A 13,510-nucleotide genomic window follows, 5' to 3' on the forward strand; every position below is an offset into this window, starting at 1 on the left:
TTATTTAATTACATAAATCCAGCAGAGCTTATTGGAATATTTTCTTCACTTAACGTTTTAAAGAAAGGGCTTATTACCACATCAAATTTCTCCTTACATCTTTTACTGTTACCTTTCAGCGTTACCAGTCTTCTTTTTTTTTTCTTGTCCTTTTTTTTTCTTTTTAAATAGAGGTAAAATTATCAAATACAGTGAAAAACATAGTTTTTTAGTATATGATTTGATGAGTTTTGCTAAATGTAAACAGCTGTGTAACTACCACCCAATCAGGATATAGAGTATTTCCATCACCCGGTTCTCTCAAGCCCCCTTCCAAATCTCTCACAGCTTAGACAATCACTCTTCTGATTTCTATCACCTTAAAAATAGGAGTGGTAGGTACTCTTTCTTGTCTGCCTTCTTTCTCCCAGGGTAATGTTTTCGAGATCCATCCCTACTGTTACATGAATCAGCCGTTGTTTTTATTGCTGAAAAGTATTCCATTGAATAATTTGCTTATCCATTCTCCTGTTGATGGATTTTGGATTTGTTCCAATTTTTAGCTATTACGAATAAAGTTGCTATAAACATTCTTGTACAAGTCTTTTTGTGGTCATGTTTTATTTCTCTTGGGGAAATGTAGGTGTGGAATTTTTTTTTAAAACTGAGTTCTAATTAACATACAGTATTAGTTTCAGGTGTACAACGTAGTGATTCAATATTTTTATACATTATGAAATGATCACAATAAATCCAGTTACCATCAGTCACCATACAAAGTTGTTACAATATTATTTACCATATTCTGTGACGTTTGTTTTATAGCTGAAAATTTTTACCTCTTAATCCCCTTCACCTATTTGGTCCTTTCCCTGACACTCCCTCCCTGGGCAACGAACAGTTTGTTTTCTGTATCTATGAGTCTGTTTTGTTTTGTTTGTTTGTTTGTTTTGGTTTTTATATATAAATGAAATCATATGGTATTTGTTTTTCTCTGTCTGACTTATTTCATTTAGCATATTACCCTCCAGTTCCATCTATGTTGCCACAAATGGTGAAATTTCATTCTTTTTTTAATGGTTGAGTAACATTCCTCTGTGTGTGTGTGTGTGTGTGTGTGTGTGTCTGTGTGTCTGTGTATACTACATCTTATTATACCACCAACTCATCCATTAATAGACATTTAGGTTGCTTCCATATTTTGGCTATTGTAAATAGTGCTGCAATGAACATAGGGGTATATATTTTTTTGAATTATGTTTTCATTTTGTACAGATAAATACCCAGAAGTGGAATTGCTGGATCATATGGTAGTTCTATTTTTATTTTTTTACAGAAACTCCATACTGTTTTCCGTAGTGCCTGCACCAATTTACATTTCCACTAACAGTGCAAAAGTGTTCCCTTTTCTCTACATCCTTGTGAACACTTGTTGTTTCTTGTCTTTTTGATAATAGCCATTCTGACAGGTGTGAGGTGGTAGCTCATTGTGGTTTTGATTTGTATCAATATTTCCCTGATGATAAGGGATGCTGAGCACATTTTCATGTGTCTATTGGTCATCTATATGTCTTCTTTGGAAAAATGTCCATACAGGTCCTCTTTTTTAATCGGGTTATTTGTCTTTTTTTTTTTTTTTTTGCAGTATGCGGCCCTTTCACTGTTGTGGCCTCTCTCGTTGCGGAGCACAGGCTCAGCAGCCATGGCTCACGCGCCTAGCCACTCCGCGGCATGTGGGATCTTCCCGGACCGGGGCACGAACCCGTGTCCCCTGCATCAGCAGGCGGTCTCTCAACCACTGAGCCACCAGGGAAGCCCTGGTTATTTGTCTTTTTGATATTGAGTTGTATGAGTTCTTTACATATTTGGATATCAACCCATTTTTGGATATATCTTTTGCAAATATCTTCTCCCATTCAATAGGTTGCCTTTCCATTTTGTTGGTGGTTTCCTTCACTGTGCAAAAACTTTTTAGTTTGCTTTTGTTGCCCTTGCCTGAGTAGACATATCCAAAAAAAACCTGCGAAGACCAATGTCAAAGAGGATACTGCCTATGTTTTCTTCTAGGAGTTTTGTAGTTTCAGGTCTTACATTGAAGTCTTTAATCCGTTCTGAGTTTATTTTTGTATATGGTGTAAAAAAGTGGCCCAGTTTTATCCTTTTGTATGTAGTTGTCCAATTTTCCCAGCACCATTTATTGAGGAGACTATCTTTTCCCCTTTGTTGTTCCCCATTCCCCATTCTTGCCTCCTTTGTCATAGATTAATTGACCATATAAGCATGGGTTTATTTCTGACCTCTCTATTCTGTTCCAGTGATCTATGTGTCTCTTTTTGTGCCAGGACCATACTATTTTGATTATTGTAACTTTGTAGTATAGTTTCAAGCCAGGGAGTGTGATACCTCCAGCTTTGTTCTTCTTTTTCAATATTGCTTTGGCTATCTTTTGGCTATGAATAAAGTTGCTATAAACATTTTTGTACAAGCATATTTGTGGGCATGTTTTATTTCTCTTGGGGAAATATAGATGTGGAGTTTTTAGGTCATTCTGGGTATGCTTAACTTTATAAAAACTTGCCAAGCAGTTTTCCAAAGTGGTTGTACCATTTTACATTCTCACTAGTGATGTTTAAGAGCTCATGTTGTTCCACATGCTTGCCAACGTTTGGAGTTCCCTTTAATTCTAACCCCTCTAGTGGTGTAAAATGGTATCTCATTTTAATTTTATAGTTCCCCAACAACTAATGATGATGAGCATCTTTTCATGTGCTTATTAACTATTTTTATATCTTGTTTTGTGAAATTCCTGCTCAAGTCTTTTGCCTATGCTTTTGTTTTTTTAAAAAATAAATTTATTTATTTATTTTTGACTGCTTTGGGTCTTCGTTGCTGTGCACGGGTTTTCTCTGGTTGCGGTGAGCAGGGGCTACCCTTTGTTGTGGTGTGCGGGCTTCTTATTGTGGTGGCTTCTCTTCTTGTGGAACACGGGCTCTAGGCACGCGGGCTTCAGTAGTTGTGACATGCGGGCTCAGTAGTTGTGGCTCACGGACTCTAGAGCGCAGGCTCAGTCGTTGTGGCACATGGGCTTAGTTGCTCCATGGCATGTGGGATCTTCCCTGACCAGGGATCGAACCCGTGTCCCCTGCATTGGCAGGCGGATTCTTAACCACTGCGCCACCAGGGAAGTCCTACCTATGTTTTTAAAATTGAGGGTTATCTTTTAAAATTTGGTTGTCTTTTTAGTATTCAGTTGTAGCAGTTCTATCTATTCTGGGTACAAGTCCTTTTTCAGATATATGTATTTTGAGTATATTTCCCAGTCTGTGCGTTGACTTTTTAAAATAATAAACCTTTAATTTTAGAATAGCTTTAGATTAACAGAAAAATTACAAAGATAGTAAAGTGAGTTCCGATATGCCCCACATCCATTTCCCCCTGTTACATTAGTATGGTACATTTGTTACAATTAATGAACTGATACAGATACATTATTATTAACTAAAGTCCATACTTTATTTAGATTTCTTTAATTTTTACCCAGTGATCTTTTTCTGTTCCAAGATACCACATTATATTTGGTCATCATGTTGCCTTAGGCTCCTTAGACTATGACAGTTTCTTAGACCTTTCTGTATTTTTGGTAACCTTGACAGTTTTGTGGAATACTAGTCAGGTATTTTGTAGAATGCCCCTCACTAGGAATTTGTCTGATGTTTTCCTGTAATTAGACTGGGATTATGGGCTTTTGGGAGAAACACTGTAGAGGTGAAGTGCCATTCTCATATCACATCAAGAGTATATCTTATCAACATGATTTATTACTGTTAATGTTAACTTTGATTATTTGGTTGAGGGAGTGTTTGCCAGATTTCTCCAGTGTAAAATTACTCTCTTTCCCCCTTTCCATATTGCACTCTTTGGAAGGAAGGAAGTATGCGCAGAACACACTTAAGGACTGAGAAGTTATACTCCATCTTCTTGAGCACAAAATATGAACATAAAAACTACTTGTAATTACTCTGCATGGGAAATTTGTCTCTTCTCCCCCATTATTTGTTTATGCAATCACTTACATTAGAACTTGTGGATATTTATTTTCTACTTTGGGTTATATGCTAATACTACTTTATTTTGTTGCTCACATTGTTCTAATTTCAGCCATTGGTAGCTCTTTCAATTTGTTCCTCCATCACTTGGACATGTCCCCATTGTTGTGGGTGTTTTGTTTGTTGTTTGTCTCTTTTTATTTATTTGTTTTAGTATTACTTTACTTTCTGGCTCTACAATATGCTCCAGGTTCATCTTATATTTTCCTTGCCTCAATACTAGAATGAGCCATTTCTCTAAGGAGCACTGGTTCCTCTTATTGGAGAATGGTACTAGAAACCAAGATCTGGAGAGTAGGTGTGCTCCTTGCTACTGGGGAGTTTCTCAGCTGATAGGGTGAGAAACTAGACTAACATATCTATATACAGATCTATAAATATTTCTATATGTAAACATCTGTACCTACATTAAGCTAATCATGAGTTCATGCTGATGTCTCCAACTCTAATCCATTACCACATGGATCATTCTAGCCTCCTCCCCTTGCTTACCTGTAACCTCCCACCCTAACAGTAGAAAACCTGGCTGTGTTGGTTGCCTTTACATTTTCTTAGCATCACTGGTGAGCCCACTGGTGAGGGTTTAAGTTTGATGAAGTCTAATTTAAAATTTTTTTCTTTTATCTTTCATGCTTTGTTTCCTCTCTAAGAACTATTTGCCTACCACAAGATCATAACGTTATTCTCTTATGTTTTTTTCTAGAAACTTGGTAGTTTTAGCTCTTATGTTTAGGTCTGTGATCCATCTTGAATTAATTTGTGTGTGGTATCTTCAATCTTTTCTCACTTTTTTAATACATTGTCCAGCATCACATGTAAATAAAACCCGTGTGTATAGTTGTTTGTGGGAAAAGTTCCCCCTGCAAAGCCTCAGATGATTTTTTTGAGTTAACTAAAACTAAAGCACTTTAGTGCGTTAAGAAATAATAAAGCAAAGCATAGCATATGGAAGGACACAGCATTGCATGTTCAATCCGTTTAGCAGCAAGGGTGTGATTGGCAGCTTTGGTGAGAATTATTTCAGCTGAAAGATGGTGGCAGAAACCATACTGCAATGAATTAAACTTCATTAGGAATTACTGAAACACAGGCAGAGAGTATAACTGAGGAATTAGCAGTTTTAGTGATGGAAAGGACTTTGAAAATCAGTGACTTGTACAAGATCCCACAGCTAACTAAGTAGCAGAATCAGGACTCAAACTGAGGTATTTTCATTTTCCTGGCTGGAAACATAGTTTGTTTCCATGTTGATTCGAGAATGGAAAAGGGCATAGGCTTTGGGGTCAAATGGATGGCATTTAAAATTGCTGCTTCACATTGGCAAGTTTTCTGCACTTCTCTGAATCTGCATTTCCTTATCTACCTCTTAGGAATGTTAGGAAAATTAAACAAAATAATTAGTTCCTGTTCAGCTTCCTAAAAGATGCTGACAAAGTAAAGTTACTAGCTCCTTCCCCCAAGATCAATCTCAGAGGAGCTATAGAGAGAAAAAACAAAAAACAGCCAAGTTTCCTGGTAAACACCCAAATACCAAGGAAATAGAAAATTCTGGGGCAATATGGCTGTTCTGAACTGGTGTTTATGGGATAATGCATATGGCATGGGGCATAAGGCAATGGAGGATAAAATATGATAGAAATTGTTTGGCTTCTGTGTCATCCCTGCTATTCTCTTGGGACAAACTGCACCTGCTTCTATATATAGAAGGTACAGATGAGAAAATACCTTTGTAATATTTGTTGTTGTTTAAAAACTGCTACGAGCAAAGGAAAAGGATAGCATATATTTAAACTAACCTAGAATGAAACACTCTAGATAATAACAAGATATGGAAGGTGGAAATGAAGGAAAAACAAGGGATATGAAGACGTCATAAAATTCTTGTCTACTATATCATTTTTAAAGTAGAAAACATAAAAAGGTGAGATAAATTGAAATTACAAATTAAGATGATAGAAAAAGTTACAACTATATCAATAATTATAGTAAGTATAAATGAAGTAATCTCACCAGTCAGAAGATAGATGGGATTATAGAAATCCAGACATATTCTGTTTAAAAGACATATGCCCAAAGCACATGGATATAAAGAGTGAAAAATAAAAGGATGGTATATACTATGTCAGGCAAAAACTAACCAGAAGAAAGCTGGTACATTGTTAGGGGTGGAGAAGGTCATAGTGGAATGATAAAAGATTCAATTCACCAAGCTAGAGCAGTCTGAGACATGTATGCATCTAACAAAATAGCTTCATAGTAGATGAAACAAATATTTATAGAGCTACAGAAAAAAATTGATAAATCTACTATTATTGTGAGCAATTGAATACACCTCTCTCATTATTGACAGGCCAAACAGACAAAATTTTAGCAAAGACATATGGAAGATGTAAACAAAACAATTAACAACTAAGCCAAATAACATCCAACAATCAGAGAATACATATTTTTCTCAAGTATACATGGAACAGTTACAAATAATCATATATTAGGCCATGAAGAAAGCTTCAACAAATTTCAAAGCATAGATGTACAATAAAGTTAGTCATTGAGGGACTTCCCTGGTGGCACAGTGGTTAAGAATCCGCCTGCGAATGCAGGGGACACGGGTTCAAGCCCTGGTCTAGGAAGATCCCACATGCCGCAGAGCAGCTAAGCCCATGCACCACAACTACTGAGCCTGCACTCTAGAGCCCGCATGCCACAACTACTGAAGCCTGCTCACCCTAGAGCCCACGTGCTGCAACAAGAGCAGCCACCACAATGAGAAGCCTGCACGCCACGAGGAACAGTAGCCCCCACTCGCCGCAATTAGAGAAACCCCACATGCAGCAATGAAGACCCAGGGCAGCCAAAAAAAATTAAATAAATAAATAAATCTAAATAAAAAAATAAAAAAATAAAAAAAATAAAGTTAGTCATTGAGGACAAAAAGATAAATTAAAAATCCCAGTTCAATATTTCTTGGCTGAAGAAGAACTTATGATGGAAAATTTTAAATGCCTAAAACTAAATGACAATGAAAAGAATACAAATCAAAATTTGTGAGATAATGCAAAATAGATGTTTAAGGGAAATTTCAAGCCTTAAATACTTATGTTAGAAAAACAGAAAGTCTCAAAATTAATAAGCTATGTGTCCCTCTTAAGAAGTTAGAAAAATAACAACAGAGTAATGTCAAAAAAATAGAAAGAAACAAATAATAAAGGAAAGAAAAGAAAGCAGTGAAATAGCAAGTTACAATAAGAAAATCAACCAAGTTAAAACTTAATTCTTTGAAAAAATTAAAATAGATAAAACTCTGGCAAGACCAATTCAAAAACAAGACACAGATATCAGGAATGAGGATACACAAAGGGGACTATACAAGTTATCTACTGCTGTGTAACAAATTATCCTAAAATTTGTAGCATACAATGACAACTGTATTTTTTGATCTTGATTCAATGGGTCAGGAATTCTGGCAGATATCAATGGAACAGTTCATCTCTGCTTCATGTCTGTAGTCGCAGCTGGGATGGCTTGGTTAGGTGCTGGTGGGGATGGATAGGGCTCTCTCCTCTCATTCTCTCATCTCTTTGTCCCAATAGAGCAGGAGGATTCAAGATGGTCTCACCCACCTGTGTGGAGCCTTGTTACTGACCATCAACTGGGCCCACTCTTTCTACATGGTTAGTCTTATTCTCCAGCAGGTTCTACATTTGGCCTCTTTCTTCAGCAGACTATTTTGGACTTCTGTACATGGCAGCTGAGTTCCTTCTCAGCATATGTGGAAGACCTCTTAAGACCTGGGTTTGAAAGTCCAAGAATGTCACTTCTACCTCATTCTATTGGTCAAAGAAAGTCACAAGGGCAGCCCAGATTCAAGGAGGTTCAATCTTATGGGAAGGGTAGCAGAGTCATGTTCAAAGAGGAGTGGGCACAGGAAGGAATGATTCATTGGGAGCCATTTTTAGCAATCCACAGGAAAGGCATAATTACTGATAAAGTACTAAAAAGACAAGAAGAGAATACCATTAAGACCAATATGCCAGGACTACCCTGGTGGCACAGTGATTAAGAATCTGCCTGCCAATGCAGGGGACATGGGTTCGAGCCCTGGTCTGGGAAGATCCCACATGCTGCAGAGCAGCTAAGCCCGCGAGCCACAACTACTGAGCCCGTGCTCCACAAAAAGAGAAGCCACCATGCACCACAACGAAGAGTAGCTCCCGCTTGCCACAACTAGAGAAAGCCCGCACGCAGCAACGAAGACCCAACGCAGCCAAAAATAAATAAATAAATAAATAGACCAATATGCCAATTTTGAGAACTTAGATTAATGAATAAATTCAATAGAAAGCTTAAGTTGTCCTATAACCAATGGAAGAAGTTAAAACTATGGTTACATATGTTCCCATAAAGAAAACAGCAGGCCCAAATGGTTTTACAGATAAGTTCTAAGAGATTCCTCCTCCAACTCAATTCATGGTAAATTCAATAAAAGGAAGAAAGGTGGTATAAAGAATGCCATCTTCCTTATTAAAAATAAAATCAAGAACCTCTAAGTTTCCCACTGTAAGTGGTGGCAGCTCATCTTTGCAGCACCAACTTAATCTCCCTGAAATATACCATCCTTTAGGGATCTTTAGCCCACATGGTCAGTTCATTGATTACTTGTAACTGAAACAAGGCTGGTTTATTTCAAACAGGACTTTAGTTTAAATGCTAGGGTATTATGAAAGGACATGACTGTCATGCTGTATTTCTTAAACATTTTCCATTGCATAGATCTAAGGGTAGAAGGGAGTTTATAGTGTCTCCAGTGGTCTGAAGAAGCAGCCCAAAGTGGTCCATCTCATTCTAAAACTGTCAAACTCTCCCATTTTTCCTTAAAAATCACCTTGATGCATTTTTCTTCATAAAACGTGAACTCTATATGGAATTTATTTAGTATTTCATTCCCAAAATCTTCAGCAAAGGTAGATGCTACAGGAAGCCCCATAATTTTACTGTGATTAGGTATTTTTCAGTGTGCAAAGGACTGGAGATAATCTGATTTGGTACAGACCTGGTACAGACCCAAGGGAACCCAGAAATAAAGAGATCTTGCATAATTTTTCCCTCTTTGCCTTCTTGTCTCCCTTCATATTTGGGGCATATCTTTTAAGCACACCACCCAGAGTTGCTCCTACAGTTCTAGACAAGACCTGTCTACTTTTCTAGAGCTGGCCTGCACAGTTCTAGTTTCCTGGTAGAAGAGCTACTTCTTCCTAGGGAAGATCTCATGAGTCGCCCCCTCTCACCACAGCTAGAGAAAGCCCGCACAGCAACAAAGACCCAACACAGCCAGCCAATCAATCAATCAATCAATCAATCAATCAATATGTTTTAAAAAGAAGCAGAGTGGGGCTTCCCTGGTGGCGCAGTGGTTGAGAGTCCGCCTGCCGATGCAGGGGACACGGGTTCGTGCCCCGGTCCGGGAAGATCCCACATGCCGCAGAGCGGCTAGACCCGTGAGCCATGGCTGCTGAGGCTGCGCGTCCGGAGCCTGTTCTCTGCAACGGGAGAGGCTGCAACAGTGAGAGGCCTGCGTACCACAAAAAAAAAAAAAAAAAAAAAAGAAAATGTGCTGATTAAAATTATTTACCCAATGATTCATAATTAATAATTAGTCAAAGGCAAAACGGAAACATAACTGTGGGTGTACTTTTACCTCTATTAAATCATCACAGGGTACAAACATGCCTGGTCCTTGGGAACTAGATGAGATATGACCCTATCCTAACAGATGGATATAGAGAGGAAGGCTGCCCATAGTCTACCAAATCTCTTTTCTTTTTTGTTTTAAAGGGAACTTTATTTTTATTTATTTATTTATTTTTGGCTGCGTTGGGTCTTCCTCGCTGCGCGGGCTTTCTTTAGTTGCGGTGAATGGGGGCTACTCTGTTGTGGTGCACAGGCTTCTCATTATGGTGGCTTCTCTTGTTGCGGAGCACAGGCTCTAGGCGTGTGGGCTTCAGTAGTTGTGGCTCATGGGCTCTAGAGCACAGGCTCAGTAGTTGTGGCACATGGGCTTAGTTGCTCCGCGGCATGTGGGATCTTCCCGGACCAGGGCTCAAACCTGTGTCCCCTGCAATGGCAGGCAGATTCTTAACCACTGTGCCACCAGGGAAGCCCTGCCAAAACTCTTTAATGCTGACTCCAGGCACTTCTAATTATTTCTGTCCAAAGGAACCTGTGGTGTGTCTTACTTGTAAAAGCATCTAATTTCAGGAAAGAGCTTTGAAAAACTTCTTTATAGTTCCTTTATGCTGTCAGGGATGTACTTGGAAGATGTAGAAGATAATGTCTCTATTTCACAATAATGATAGAATCTCTGCAAAGGGGAGGAAACAGGGCTGATCAGCCATCCTGAGCTTCGACTTAGGGTAGCCGGGCCTGCCCTGCAGCTGAAGAGAAAAACTGGAATCTAAGAAAATCGAGAGTTCTTTTAGCATGCCAGAGAATTTGTGGTACAAAAAAGGTGGGTTAGGAGAAGGAAGAACTAAGGATAATGTGAACCTATAAAATCTGCTTTCATCAGTTACCATCAAGGGCATGGTGATGAGAAAACTTGTTCTCTAAAATCACGGACCTGACCTGTCCAACATGGTTGCCATCAGCCACATGTGGCTAAAATGTAACTAGGATGACTGAGGAACTGAATTTTAAATTTTACTTAATCTTAATTAGTCTAAATTTGAATTTACAAACTGGCACTTGATTCAGTTATTAGAAAATTCAAGTATGTTTGGAACAACTTGGGTCCGTGAGTACACTTTTTCAACTGTAAATTTTATGACATCTAAATACTGATAAACTATTTCAATGAAAATCTAGACTCAAAATTGAGATCTGCTATACTGGATTTTGGAGACTTCGTATGAATAAAAGAAAGTGAGATGTCTAATTTAACATTTTTAATTAATATATTGATTCTGTGTTGAAATAATATGTTGGATAAATTGTGAATCTATTGAGTTAAAATATATTACTAAACTTAATTTCACCTGTTGTTTTTAAAAATTTTATTTATTTATTTATTTCCGGGAAGAGCTTTACTGCTTTCATGATGGATGCCCAGGATGGCTGCCACAGCCTAGGTGAGGTCCTTGAGCCTCACTTCCCTCTGGTCCAGGTCCAAGGACCTGGCAGTCTCATTGCTGAAACTCAGAACAGCTGCCAAGTTGGTCACTCCAGGCCTGGGGCACAGTCCTAGGGGTTGGTGGCAGCTGGGGGGTGGGGGCCATCAGGGTGGGCCAGGCCTCACCTCCCGGGCTCTGAAGTTCTCTCTGCTCAAGCCCAGGGGCGTCTTGTTGGCTTAAAGGATGGCTCCAGGGTTTCCCTGTGGGACAGCTGGGGGCTGCTGAGTGGGAATATCCCATCTGCTCCCCAAAAAAGCCAAACTGTGTCATGAGCTGGAGCGGGCTGGCCTGAGATCCTTCCCCCCTTCCCAGAGCCCCAGAGCAGGCTACTCCTGGCATTCCCACTCTACAGGGAGCCCACTGGTAACACTGCCTGAGGGGCCCTTCAGTGGGTCTCTTTCTGCACGGCCAGTGGACCAAACTTACATCTCCAACCTTATTGAAAAATAAATTATCCCTACCTTCCCCCCACCACAAATTCACAAAATATAATACACTGAACACTGATTGGAGAAATGATTCTGGCAGCAGCCTTGCTGCCTAGTGTCCACCTCCTGCATGCTGGGCCCGCTGGGCACGGACAGTGGCCTCCTGGTCCTCTGGCTTTGAGGACACAGGCTGAGAGGGAGGCTGAGAGCTGGTGTCTGAGGCTGGCCTCTGAGCAGACATAGCTCTGGCTGCCCCACCAAGGCCTCGCCACTCACCTGTTTCTTTTTTTTTTTTTTTTTTTTTTGTGGTATGCGGGCCTCCCTCTGCTGTGGCCTCTCCCGTTGCGGAGCACAGGCTCCGGACGCGCAGGCTCAGCGGCCATGGCTCACGGGCCCAGCCGCTCCACGGCATGTGGGATCCTCCCAGACCGGGGCGCGAACCCGGTTCCCCTGCATCGGCAGGCGGACGCGCAACCACTGCGCCACCAGGGAAGCCCCCTCACCTGTTTCTTTTTAATGTGGCTATTAGAAAAATTTTAATTGCATGGATGGCTCACATTACATTTCTACTGGAAAATGCCATTGTAGTTTATGAGAAACTTCGCTGTCTGAAATATCAAGGAAAATAGAACGTCTCACTCCCTGTGGGTTACTTTGACACAGGGAAGCAGCCTCAATTTCCAACCCGGGGATTCATAAAAGAGGTTTTTAAATGGTAGTTTCTAAGGAAACTACCAGAATATGTCTAACAGAAGTTTAAAAAATATTTCCAACAGGAGGAGGCCAAGGCCACGTAAACAATGTTTCTCCTCAGGCTGTACAATTCCTCTCCTTTGGAGTGATCACTGCTTTTTTACCAGTGACATCGCCTGCTCTGCTTTTGCTTCCAGAACAAAGATGACAGAGAAACCTCAATTGCTATAGTGCCCCTGTTTGTGACAGCACCAGTCCACAGTGGATCCCCGCTTCTTCTGGTACCCCCTCAGCATCACTCAGCACTGGGCCATGCCCTGAGGTAAGCCCCTCCCAAGTCTCTCTTGCCCAGACATCCCAGGATCCCCAGGAGAGGCTGCACGCTCTCTTGCAGCAGCAAGTAAATAAACCAAACTTAAACCACAAGTGTGTTCCTGGTGGTCTTCGCCTGATAGGCTTTCTCTGTGGACCTCTTGAAGTGGAGTCTTGAAATCTTGAAACTGGATTACCAAAAAGGAATGAATCATTCATTGATTCAAGAAACATTTATGACGTAAAGGGTGGAGTTTTAAAGTCCAGCCAACCTGGGCTGAGTCCTGGGTTGCTCAGTGTCTGTTCTCAAACTTCATTGATGAAGGTTCTATCAATACCTACTTGGTAAGTTTGTCGTGAGGATTAAATGAAATACCCTATCTGAAGAGCTCAGCAGAGCAGCTGGTGTACAGTGAACACTTAAAAAATGGTAGTTACGGTTAGCTGACCACAAAGTGGAAAAGTTAGGGTGAGAACCAAATCCTGTGGACATTCCTGTGTTCTCTGGACCAGCCCTGTTTCTGACAAGGCAGGGAGAAGGGGTTGGGTGGCAAATGGAATTTAATTAATTAGTTAATCAATTTGTCTGTAACAGTTAAAGTTGAAAGGAGGGTGAAAGGGCCTCTAATCTCCACTGGAATTAAAGGGTGAAGGAATTACACACAAAGGCTTCTCCTTTTCTGTTTTCCCAGGTTTTAAAGATGCTCTTACTTTATATGCTTAATAAACTTTTTTTAACATCTTTATTGGAGTATAATTGCTTTACAATGGTGTGCTAGTTTCTGCTTTAAAACAAAGTGAGTCATACATATACATATATCCGCAT

Source organism: Physeter macrocephalus, chromosome 11 (genome assembly GCF_002837175.3).
Source record: "Physeter macrocephalus isolate SW-GA chromosome 11, ASM283717v5, whole genome shotgun sequence".
NCBI lineage: Eukaryota > Metazoa > Chordata > Mammalia > Artiodactyla > Physeteridae > Physeter > Physeter macrocephalus.